The sequence below is a fragment of the Rhipicephalus microplus genome, unplaced genomic scaffold (genome assembly GCF_043290135.1).
Source record: "Rhipicephalus microplus isolate Deutch F79 unplaced genomic scaffold, USDA_Rmic scaffold_332, whole genome shotgun sequence".
Lineage (NCBI taxonomy): Eukaryota > Metazoa > Arthropoda > Arachnida > Ixodida > Ixodidae > Rhipicephalus > Rhipicephalus microplus.
This window is the reverse complement of record NW_027464900.1, coordinates 7,501-20,000: the sequence shown is the minus strand read 5'-3', so window position 1 is coordinate 20,000 and position 12,500 is coordinate 7,501. Positions and strand designations below refer to the sequence as shown.

At 61.7% G+C, this 12,500-nt stretch overlaps 2 non-coding genes across 2 annotated transcripts; both read left to right on the top strand.

Annotated features, from left to right (window-relative positions):
• The first annotated feature begins 8,773 nt into the window (after nt 1-8,773).
• Nucleotides 8,774-10,588, top strand: LOC142793792 (small subunit ribosomal RNA). The gene has a single exon (XR_012891824.1). It is a non-coding gene; the product is annotated as a small subunit ribosomal RNA (ribosomal RNA).
• Nucleotides 10,589-12,307: 1,719 nt separating this feature from the next.
• On the top strand, nt 12,308-12,460 carry LOC142793787 (5.8S ribosomal RNA). Its single transcript, XR_012891819.1, has one exon. It is a non-coding gene; the product is annotated as a 5.8S ribosomal RNA (ribosomal RNA).
• Nucleotides 12,461-12,500: the final 40 nt, after the last annotated feature.

The window sequence follows — 12,500 nt, the reverse complement described above, 5'->3', positions numbered from 1 at the left end:
GGCTTTTTTCTTTGTTTTTTTTTTTTGATTTCGCCCCGGCAGACGCGGTTTTTGCGCCGCCCCGGCTGACGCGGTTTTTGCCGCCCCGGCTGACGCAGTTCGGACTTAGCACTTTTCGGCTGTGCCTGGCTGGCGGCCCACTCACTCGATCGCCATGTCTGTTTGCCACAGTTTTCCCGGTGGTGCCGCACCCGGGCTCGCCCCGGCTGACGCAGTTTTCGCGCCGCCCCGGCTGACGCGGTTTCGTGCCGCCCCGGCAGACGCGGTTTTCGCGCCGCCCCGGCTGACGCGGTTTCGTGCCGCCCCGGCAGACGCAGTTCGGACTTAGCACTTTTCGGCTGTGCCTGGCTGGCGGCCCACTCACTCAATCGCCATGTCTGTTTGCCACAGTTTTCCCGGTGGTGCCGCACCCGGGCTCGCCCCGGCTGACGCAGTTTTCGCGCCGCCCCGGCTGACGCGGTTTCGTGCCGCCCCGGCAGACGCGGTTTTCGCGCCGCCCCGGCTGACGCGGTTTCGTGCCGCCCCGGCAGACGCAGTTCGGACTTAGCACTTTTCGGCTGTGCCTGGCTGGCGGCCCACTCACTCGATCGCCATGTCTGTTTGCCACAGTTTTCCCGGTGGTGCCGCACCCGGGCTCGCCCCGGCAGACGCGTTTTTTTTTTCTTTCGCCCCGGCTGACGCAGTTTTCGCGCCGCCCCGGCTGACGCGGTTTCGTGCCGCCCCGGCAGACGCGGTTTTTTGCGCCGCCCCGGCTGACGCGGTTTTTGCCGCCCCGGCTGACGCAGTTCGGACTTAGCACTTTTCGGCTGTGCCTGGCTGGCGGCCCACTCACTCGATCGCCATGTCTGTTTGCCACAGTTTTCCCGGTGGTGCCGCACCCGGGCTCGCCCCGGCTGACGCAGTTTTCGCGCCGCCCCGGCTGACGCGGTTTCGTGCCGCCCCGGCAGACGCGGTTTTCGCGCCGCCCCGGCTGACGCAGTTCGGACTTAGCACTTTTTGGGCTGAGCCTGGCTGGCGGCCCACTCACTCGATCGCCATGTCTGTTTGCCACAGTCTTCCCGGTGGTGCCGCACCCGGGCTCGCCCCGGCAGACGCGTTTTTTTTTCTTTCGCCCCGGCAGACGTGGTTCCCCCCCCCCCCTTTTCGCTCGCCCCGGCTGACGAGGTTTTCGCGCCGCCCCGGCTGACGCAGTTTTCGCGCCGCCCCGGCTGACGCGGTTTCGTGCCGCCCCGGCTGACGCGGTTTTCGCGCCGCCCCGGCTGACGCGGTTTTTGCGTCGCCCCGGCTGACACGGTTCGGACTTTGCACTTTTCGGCTGTGCCTGGCTGGCGGCCCACTCACTCGATCGCCATGTCTGTTTGCCACAGTTTTCCCGGTGGTGCCGCACCCGGGCTCGCCCCGGCTGACGCAGTTTTCGCGCCGCCCCGGCTGACGCGGTTTCGTGCCGCCCCGGCAGACGCGGTTTTCGCGCCGCCCCGGCTGACGCGGTTTCGTGCCGCCCCGGCAGACGCAGTTCGGACTTAGCACTTTTCGGCTGTGCCTGGCTGGCGGCCCACTCACTCAATCGCCATGTCTGTTTGCCACAGTTTTCCCGGTGGTGCCGCACCCGGGCTCGCCCCGGCTGACGCAGTTTTCGCGCCGCCCCGGCTGACGCGGTTTCGTGCCGCCCCGGCAGACGCGGTTTTCGCGCCGCCCCGGCTGACGCGGTTTCGTGCCGCCCCGGCAGACGCAGTTCGGACTTAGCACTTTTCGGCTGTGCCTGGCTGGCGGCCCACTCACTCGATCGCCATGTCTGTTTGCCACAGTTTTCCCGGTGGTGCCGCACCCGGGCTCGCCCCGGCAGACGCGTTTTTTTTTTCTTTCGCCCCGGCTGACGCAGTTTTCGCGCCGCCCCGGCTGACGCGGTTTCGTGCCGCCCCGGCAGACGCGGTTTTTTGCGCCGCCCCGGCTGACGCGGTTTTTGCCGCCCCGGCTGACGCAGTTCGGACTTAGCACTTTTCGGCTGTGCCTGGCTGGCGGCCCACTCACTCGATCGCCATGTCTGTTTGCCACAGTTTTCCCGGTGGTGCCGCACCCGGGCTCGCCCCGGCTGACGCAGTTTTCGCGCCGCCCCGGCTGACGCGGTTTCGTGCCGCCCCGGCAGACGCGGTTTTCGCGCCGCCCCGGCTGACGCAGTTCGGACTTAGCACTTTTTGGGCTGAGCCTGGCTGGCGGCCCACTCACTCGATCGCCATGTCTGTTTGCCACAGTCTTCCCGGTGGTGCCGCACCCGGGCTCGCCCCGGCAGACGCGTTTTTTTTTCTTTCGCCCCGGCAGACGTGGTTCCCCCCCCCCCCTTTTCGCTCGCCCCGGCTGACGAGGTTTTCGCGCCGCCCCGGCTGACGCAGTTTTCGCGCCGCCCCGGCTGACGCGGTTTCGTGCCGCCCCGGCTGACGCGGTTTTCGCGCCGCCCCGGCTGACGCGGTTTTTGCGTCGCCCCGGCTGACACGGTTCGGACTTTGCACTTTTCGGCTGTGCCTGGCTGGCGGCCCACTCACTCGATCGCCATGTCTGTTTGCCACAGTTTTCCCGGTGGTGCCGCACCCGGGCTCGCCCCGGCTGACGCAGTTTTCGCGCCGCCCCGGCTGACGCGGTTTCGTGCCGCCCCGGCAGACGCGGTTTTCGCGCCGCCCCGGCTGACGCGGTTTCGTGCCGCCCCGGCAGACGCAGTTCGGACTTAGCACTTTTCGGCTGTGCCTGGCTGGCGGCCCACTCACTCAATCGCCATGTCTGTTTGCCACAGTTTTCCCGGTGGTGCCGCACCCGGGCTCGCCCCGGCTGACGCAGTTTTCGCGCCGCCCCGGCTGACGCGGTTTCGTGCCGCCCCGGCAGACGCGGTTTTCGCGCCGCCCCGGCTGACGCGGTTTCGTGCCGCCCCGGCAGACGCAGTTCGGACTTAGCACTTTTCGGCTGTGCCTGGCTGGCGGCCCACTCACTCGATCGCCATGTCTGTTTGCCACAGTTTTCCCGGTGGTGCCGCACCCGGGCTCGCCCCGGCAGACGCGTTTTTTTTTCTTTCGCCCCGGCTGACGCAGTTTTCGCGCCGCCCCGGCTGACGCGGTTTCGTGCCGCCCCGGCAGACGCGGTTTTTTGCGCCGCCCCGGCTGACGCGGTTTTTGCCGCCCCGGCTGACGCAGTTCGGACTTAGCACTTTTCGGCTGTGCCTGGCTGGCGGCCCACTCACTCGATCGCCATGTCTGTTTGCCACAGTTTTCCCGGTGGTGCCGCACCCGGGCTCGCCCCGGCTGACGCAGTTTTCGCGCCGCCCCGGCTGACGCGGTTTCGTGCCGCCCCGGCAGACGCGGTTTTCGCGCCGCCCCGGCTGACGCAGTTCGGACTTAGCACTTTTTGGGCTGAGCCTGGCTGGCGGCCCACTCACTCGATCGCCATGTCTGTTTGCCACAGTCTTCCCGGTGGTGCCGCACCCGGGCTCGCCCCGGCAGACGCGTTTTTTTTTCTTTCGCCCCGGCAGACGTGGTTCCCCCCCCCCCTTTTCGCTCGCCCCGGCTGACGAGGTTTTCGCGCCGCCCCGGCTGACGCAGTTTTCGCGCCGCCCCGGCTGACGCGGTTTCGTGCCGCCCCGGCTGACGCGGTTTTCGCGCCGCCCCGGCTGACGCGGTTTTTGCGTCGCCCCGGCTGACACGGTTCGGACTTTGCACTTTTCGGCTGTGCCTGGCTGGCGGCCCACTCACTCGATCGCCATGTCTGTTTGCCACAGTTTTCCCGGTGGTGCCGCACCCGGGCTTGCCCCGGCAGACGCGTTTTTTTTTTTTCTTTCGCCCCGGCTGACGCAGTTTTCGCCCCGCCCCGGCTGACGCGGTTTCGTGCCGCCCCGGCAGACGCGGTTTTTTGCGCCGCCCCGGCTGACGCGGTTTTTGCCGCCCCGGCTGACGCAGTTCGGACTTTGCACTTTTTGGCTGAGCCTGGCTGGCGGCCCACTCACTCGATCGCCATGTCTGTTTGCCACAGTTTTCCCGGTGGTGCCGCACCCGGGCTCGCCCCGGCAGACGCGTTTTTTTTTTCCTTCGCCCCGGCAGACGTGGTTCCCCCCCCCCCCTCCGTCTTTCTTTTTGTTTTTTTTTTTCGCCGCGGCTGAAGTGGATTTTTCGGTGCCTCGACGCCCCGGTAGTCGCGGTTTTTCCGTTTCCGCACGGCCCCGGCTGACGCTGCTCGGTCACAGTCGCCTTTTGTGAGGATTGCAGACTTCTTGAGCGCGGGTGTTTTTTTTTGTTGTTGTTGTTGTTTTATTACGCATTCGCTCCAGCAGACGCTGTTTAGACTTTTTGTTTCCTCTTTTATCCTGCGACGAGGTGACGAGGTTTATTCGGTGCCCCGCCGCCCCGGCTGAAGTGATTTTTCCTGTCCCGTGCCGCCCCGGCTGACGCGGTTGGGACTTCGCGTTTGTTCGGCCGCCACGGGTTTTGGCGCACTCGCTCGGTTGCTTGTTGTTGCCACTTGTTGCGAACCCAGGTTTCTTGAGCGAGCGCGGGCGTTTTTTCTTCCTTTCTTTCTTTGTTCTATGTGTTAGCGAATCGGCCTTTAATATCACACGAGGACTCACAACCAACAATTTTCAGTTTGAAGTGTAAAAAATCTGCAGGTGTTGACGTAACTGACTTGCCCCGTACCCTTGAGTACATCCATGAAGTTCTCGTAGTACTACTAAATCGCATTATTCCAAGTGGAGAAATTCCCATAAACTTGCAAACCTCTACACGAAAATCGGTGCGCGTGATAAAGTTGAAAATTATCGTCCGATATCAAATGTGCCTTCTATAACACAAATTCTAGGAAAAAAAAAAAAAACACTTGTTCGCCGTTTTCTGCGCCGTGACTGGCAGCACTCCGGCGAAGCGAAACGGGGTCGATTCGAGCACGATATCGGCGTCTTTCGACGTGCTCGCCGGCGACCGTCGCACGAGTACGTCGCACGAGCGCGTCTGCCGGGGCGCCGTTTGCGAAGCCGACGCAAAAGTGGGAACCGCCGCTCGGATGATCGCCGCTTTCGGCAGAGTGAGTGTTGGCACTCCGGGGAAGCGAAACAGCGTGAATGCGCCCACGAAATCGGCGTATTTTGAAGTGCCCGCCGGCGACCGTCGCACGAGTACGGTAAACCGCGTCAGCCGGGGCGTAGTTCGGGACGCCGACGAAAAAGTGGGAAGCGCAACTCGGATCTTCGCCGTTTTTGCAGGAGTGAGTGGCGGCCCTCCTGCGAGACCAAGAAGCATCGATTCGTGCACGAATTCGGCGCCTTTCGACGTGATCGCCGGCGACCGTCGCTCGAGTAGGGCAAACCGCGTCTGCCGGGGCGGGCTTCGGGACGCCGATGCGAAAGTGGGAAACGCTGCTCGGATGTTCGCCGTTTTTGGCCGAGTGAGTGCTGGCACTCGGGCGAAGCCAAACGGGGCCGATTACGGCACGATATCGGCGTCTTTCGACGTGCCCGGCGGCGACCGTCGCACGAGTACGGTAAACCGCGTCAGCCCGGGCGGAGTTCGGGACGCCGATGCGAAAGTGGAGAACGCCGCTCGGATCTTCGCCGTTTTTGGAGGAGTGAGTGGCGGCACTCCGGAGAAGCCAAGGAGCGCCAATTAGCGCACGATATCGGCGTCTTTCGACGCGCTCGCCGGCGACCGTCGCACGAGTAGGGCAAACCGCGTCTGCCGGGGCGGGGTTTACGACGCCGACGCAAAAGTGGGAACCGCCGCTCGGATGTTGGCCGTTTTTGGCAGAGTGAGTGCTGGCACACCGGCGACGCGAAAGAGCGCGAAAGCGCCCACGAAAGTGGCGTATTTGGACGTGCTTGACGGCGACCGCTGCAGGAGTACGAAAAACCACGTCAGCCGGGGCGAGCGACCCACGGCGGTCTGGGTGCTTATCGCTGCTATTATAGGGGCACCCCGGCAGACGCAGAAAAAAAAAATTTTTTTTCGACCTTCTTTTTTGCTGGTCGAGCTCGGGTAACCCAGGTCGCAATGGGAGCCGCGCACGAAAGCGGCGTCGCGAGACGCGTTCGCGGTCGCTAGTCGCACGAGCTCGGCAACCGCGTCAGCCGGCGCGGAGTTCGGGATGCCGACGGCTAAGTGGGTACCGCTGCTCGGATGTGCGCCGTTTTTGGCCGAGTGAGTGCTGGCACTCCGGCGAAGCGAAACGGGGCCGATTCGGGCACGATATCGGCGTATTTCGACGTGCTCGCCGGCGACCGTCGCACGAGTACGGCAAAGCGCGTCTGCCGGGGCGAGGTTTGCGATGCCGACGAAAAAGTGGGAAGCGCCGCTCGGATCTTCGCCGTTTTTGCAGGAGTGAGTGGCGGCCCTCCTGCGAGACCAAGAAGCATCGACTCGCGCACGATATCGGTGTCTTTCGACGTGCCCGCCGGCCACCGCCGCACGAGTACGGCAAACCGCGTATGCCGGGGCGGGGTTGGCGACGCCGACGCAAAAGTGGGAACCGCCACTAGGATGTTCGCCGTTTTTGGCAGAGTGAGTGCTGGCACTCCGGCGAAGCGAAAGAGCGCGAATGCGCCCACGAAAGTGGCGTGTTTGGACGTGCTTGACGACGACCACCGCAGGAAAACGAAAAACCACGTCAGCCGGGGCGAGCGACCCATGGCGGTCTGGGTGCTTATCGCTGCTATTATAGGGGCACCCCGGCAGACGCAAAAAAATTTTTCGACATTCTTTTTTGCTCGTCGACCTCGGGTGACCCAGGTCGCAGTGGGAGCCGCGCACGAAAGCGGCGTCGCGAGACGGCTTCGCGGTCGCTAGTCGCACGAGCTCGGCAACCGCGTCTGCCGGGGCGGAGTTCGGGACGCCGACGGCTAAGTGGGAACCGCCGCTCGGATGTTCGCCGTTTGTGGCCGAGTGAGTGCTGGCACTCCGGCGAAGCCAAACGGGGCCGATTCCGGCACGATATCGGCGTCTTTCTACGTGCTCGCCGGCGACCGTCGCACGAGTACGGCAAAGTGCGTCTGCCGGGGCGGGGTTTGCGACGCGTACGCAATAGTGAGAACCGTCGCTCGGATGTTCGTCGTCTTTCGCCGAGCCAGTGCTGGCACTCCGGCGAAGCCGAACGGAGCCGATTCGGGCACGATATCGGCGTCTTTCCACGTGCTCGCCGGCGACCGTCGCACGAGTACGGTAAACCGCGTCAGCCGGGGCGGAGTTCGGGACGCCGATGCGAAAGTGGGAAGCGCCGCTCGGATCTTCGCCGTTTTTGGAGGAGTCAGTGGCGGCACTCCGGTGAAGCCAAGGTGCGCCAATTCGCGCACGATATCGGCGTCTTTCGACGTGCCCGCCGGCCACCGTCGCACGAGTACGGCAAACCTCGTCTGCCGGGGCGGGGTTTGCGACGCCGACGCAAAAGTGGGAACCGCCGCTCGGATGTTCGCCGTTTTTGGCAGAGTGAGTGCTGGCACTCCGGCGAAGCGAAAGAGCGTGAATGCGCCCACGAAAGTAGCGTATTTGGACGTGCTTGACGGCGACCGCCGCAGGAGTACGAAAAACCACGTCAGCCGGGGCGAGCGACCCACGGCGGTCTGGGTGCTTATCGCTGCTATTATAGGGGCACCCCGGCAGACGCAGAAAGAAAAAAAAAAAATGGGGACATGGCGTGCGTCACCGTGCGGCTTCGCAGCGTTGCCGAAGTCGCCGAGCCCTTCGACTGAGCCGAACGGCGGACAGGGAACGTTGGTCGGCCGTTCTAACCTGTCGGTGCCACGCCGAGACGTCGTTAAGGAAAACCGCGTCGTGGGCCTCTACGACGCCGTCGAGTCGTTGTACGTTTGGTGTCCAGCGTGTCGGCGGCGAGTAGCGGACACGTCGTTCACGACTTCGGTCTTTCGCAGTCGACGCGAACTTGCGGAGAGTCGTGGTGCCTCACGTTTTCGGCAGAAACCGCGGCGGAATTTTCCCGTGCGTGCGCGCACGACCTCGGTGCTGTGCCGTCAGCGTAGTGTTGCACAAACTCGTGGCCTACCCAAGGTGCGGTACGTTTGCGGCCGTATCCTCGGTGGGAATTTCGTGAGTAGGGTCGCAAATTCTACGACCTCGGCGGGTTTGAGAGCGACGTAGACTTGTGGCACGCTCAACGTGCCACACGTTTCGGGGCACACCCGCGGTGAAATTTTCTCGAGTACGCTCGTATTAGTGCCCAAGGAGGTCTGGGTACTTATCGCTGCTATTATGTGGGGGTTCTCGTGAGCGGCGTACGCGAAAGCGACCGGGTGTCTGATATGCGGCGGGCTTCGGCCTCGTCAAGCGTGTCCTCGGGTCTGCTCCAGGGGAATCCACGGCAGTCGTCTGCAGCCTCATCCGCTTGATGCGTTAGGGGCTGGTTGTCGGACGGTGCCGTTTTACCACGATATCGAGGTGTGTTCCGTGTCGTCCTCGGGCGATTCAGATGCGAAAGCGCCGAAGACGCGGGCGTGACCCGTCGTCTGGCGGCTTTGCAGTCTCGGCTCCGTTGCTAGTTCCGGCCGGTCCACCGACAGTGCAGCGGGCTTGGGCAACCCGCACGGCGCGACCGAGTCGATGCAACGAAAAAGAGCGAGCATGAACGTGCTTCTTGCCGCACGGCTCCCACTCGTCTTTCGGGAAGGTTGTGCCGTAGCGAGCTCGAACGCCGTCATCTCGGAGTGCAAAATAAGCGTGTTGGGGCGCCTGAAGGTGGCCTCCGCCGCACACAGACTGCGTCCGGCCCGCCGAAGGCGAGGACGGACGCGCAGTCGAACGATTACCTGGTTGATCCTGCCAGTAATCATATGCTTGTCTCAAAGATTAAGCCATGCATGTCTAAGTACATGCCGAAATAAGGCGAAACCGCGAATGGCTCATTAAATCAGTTATGGTTCCTTAGATCGTTTCTTCCTACTTGGATAACTGTGGCAATTCTAGAGCTAATACATGCAGTGAGCCTGGAGCCCTTTGGGTAACGGGTGCTTTTATTAGACCAAGATCGATCGGGTTTCGGCCCGTATTGTGTGGTGACTCTGGATAACTTTGTGCTGATCGCATGGCCACGAGCCGGCGACGTTTCTTTCAAGTGTCTGCCTTATCAACTTTCGATGGTAGGTTACTTGCTTACCATGGTTGTTACGGGTAACGGAGAATCAGGGTTCGATTCCGGAGAGGGAGCCTGAGAAACGGCTACCACATCCAAGGAAGGCAGCAGGCGCGCAAATTACCCACTCCCGGCACGGGGAGGTAGTGACGAAAAATAACAATACGGGACTCTTTTGAGGCCCCGTAATTGAAATGAGTACACTCTAAATCCTTTAACGAGGATCAATTGGAGGGCAAGTCTGGTGCCAGCAGCCGCGGTAATTCCAGCTCCAATAGCGTATACTAAAGCTGCTGCGGTTAAAAAGCTCGTAGTTGGATCTCAGTTCCAGACGAGTAGTGCATCTACCCGATGCGACGGCTCGGACTGAACATCATGCCGGTTCTTTCTTGGTGCACTTCATTGTGTGCCTCGAGATGGCCGGTGCTTTTACTTTGAAAAAATTAGAGTGCTCAACGCAGGCGAGTCGCCTGAATAAACTTGCATGGAATAATAGAACAAGACCTCGTTTCTGTTCTGTTGGTTTTTGGAATACGAGGTAATGATTAAGAGGGACGGACGGGGGCATTCGTATTGCGGCGCTAGAGGTGAAATTCTTGGACCGTCGCAAGACGAACTACTGCGAAAGCATTTGCCAAGAATGTTTTCATTGATCAAGAACGAAAGTCAGAGGTTCGAAGGCGATCAGATACCGCCCTAGTTCTGACCATAAACGATGCCAACCAGCGATCCGCCTGAGTTACTCAAATGACTCGGCGGGCAGCTTCCGGGAAACCAAAGTATTTGGGTTCCGGGGGAAGTATGGTTGCAAAGCTGAAACTTAAAGGAATTGACGGAAGGGCACCACCAGGAGTGGAGCCTGCGGCTTAATTTGACTCAACACGGGAAAACTTACCCGGCCCGGACACTGGGAGGATTGACAGATTGAGAGCTCTTTCTTGATTCGGTGGATGGTGGTGCATGGCCGTTCTTAGTTGGTGGAGCGATTTGTCTGGTTAATTCCGATAACGAACGAGACTCTAGCCTATTAAATAGGTGCGGGGTTCCCAGCACCTTACAACCTTCTTAGAGGGACAAGCGGCTCCTAGCCGCACGAAACAGAGCAATAACAGGTCTGTGATGCCCTTAGATGTCCGGGGCCGCACGCGCGCTACACTGAAGGAAGCAGCGTGTCTTTATCCCTGTCTGAAAAGACTGGGTAACCCGTGGAACTTCTTTCGTGATTGGGATAGGGGCTTGCAATTGTTCCCCTTGAACGAGGAATTCCCAGTAAGCGCGAGTCATAAGCTCGCGTTGATTACGTCCCTGCCCTTTGTACACACCGCCCGTCGCTACTACCGATTGAATGATTTAGTGAGGTCTTCGGACCGATGTCCGGCGCGGCCTTTCGGTTGCGCCGGTCTGTTGGAAAGATGACCAAACTTGATCATTTAGAGGAAGTAAAAGTCGTAACAAGGTTTCTGTAGGTGAACCTGCGGAAGGATCATTAACGGATTGTGAAGGGTGAGCGCCTCAGCTGCGTCTGCGCCCGACACTTTCTGCCGCTGACCCCGTTTGGACGCGGGGTCGGCTTTTCCCCACGGGGCTGCCTGAATGTGGAGCGGCACCCCGTGACAAATTGTTGCGCCCAGCGGACGCCAACACCGCGACCTTGGACGGTCGGCCAGGTGGCGGACGCGGGTACAAACGGCGCAACGCACTCATAGGTCGGCTTTCGACCCGCCACAGCACCGTGGCTCGAAGCGCTCGAAATGCGCGACCCGACCGCTGCGGGACCGCCTAGTACTGTAAACAGGAGCGGCGGAGCGCGAACGGCGAGTCGTGGTTACGTCGGTAGAAGGCGAGGCTGCGCGTTCCCGAAACGCCAGCCGAGTGCCCTCCCGACCGTTCGAGCGTGCAAGAACGAGACCCGACAATCGCGCGGCGACTGCCAAGTACGAGAGGAACGGCACAAGCGTCGGCGGTCGGTCAAGGAACTGGCGATGTGGCGGGTCCGCTGTGCACCAGTGCATACCGTCCCGCCGTCCGCGGCAAGCGCCTCCGCGTCCTCGGGTGACGGAGGCTGCCGGTCGGTTCTTGCAGGCGAGGGATCTCGCTGGCACCGGTTCGCGTTGACGCGCGGCCGGTCATGGCACGGCGATGCGACGGCCGAGGTGCGCAGTACTCGATGGAGGAACCGCACGCTCCGATGACCGTCCCGCCCTCCGCGGCGTATGCGTACCGACCGTAATGGTTGCAGCAGCGCCGGCCGGCTTTTGAATTCGCCACACGAAACACGGTGCGAGATCGCGGTTAGGGGAGCGTCGACGTTGCCAGGCGTTTTGCTTGCTGCCGAGGGAAAGGCGGCACGGCCACGTCGCGCTCGTCGCGATTAGCGGGTCTGCGCGCTTTGGGAAGGTGCCGCAACGACTTGCCGAAAGAGGAAGCACGGAAGAACGAGGGACTTGGACGTCCCGACAATTGAACGCACTTGCGGCCAGGCCCTTGCTGGCTTCGTTCTTCCGCCTCGAGTAGGCTCGTACGCGGCTCCGGCGCCGAAAGTGGTCCTTGGCACCGACTTCGGTGGACGTGGGAAGTGCCGCGCAAGTACGGCGCGCCTGGCTCCACCTGTTGGCTAAAGTAGGCAGCCGGATCGGCATTTTGGTGTGCGGTGGCAAACCGTGGATGCGAAAAAAGCTTGTGCGATTTCGTGGAACAAAAAGCGGGGGTCCCCCTTTTTATGCGGAGGAGACCGACCCGCCTGCCGTGGTGAACCGCGACGCCACGGTAAAAACGGGAGAGGCTTGTCGATGGGACCGTGCATCCCGCGCTCCACGGAGGCCGGGAGGCGGCCGCCCGAGGAAATGTGTAGCCGTCGAGGCCCGCATCTGCGTGCACTCTTATCCAAATGGGTGTACCGCAGGCATTTTCTGGTTAGGCGGGCCAATGAGAGCGAGCACACAACGATACCTACGGGTCCGGCTTGGAGAACCGGCTTCGACGCCTCCCGAGTATTTATAGAGGGGTGGACCACGAAAGCACTCGCAAGTAGCGAAAGCGAAACGCCGTCCGAAACACACCGTTTGCTCGATTTGCGGCAGCCGAAAAAGGCGCGGCAGAGTTTTGGAGTCCAAGCGTGCGCTGAAAAGCGCCCTTCTTGGCCACTGTTTGGCCGAGTGCCAGAAACGTTTGGTTTTGACTGTACGGAATTGAACAAACACTTTTTCACGACTCTAAGCGGTGGATCACTCGGTTCTCGGGTCGATGAAGAACGCAGCCAGCTGCGAGACTTGGTGTGAATTGCAGGACACACTGAGCACTGATTCTTTGAACGCACATTGCGGCCTTGGGTCTTCCCTTGGCTTCGTCTGTCTGAGGGTCGGATCACATATCAAGAGAGCCTTCGGCGCACAAGGGAACGT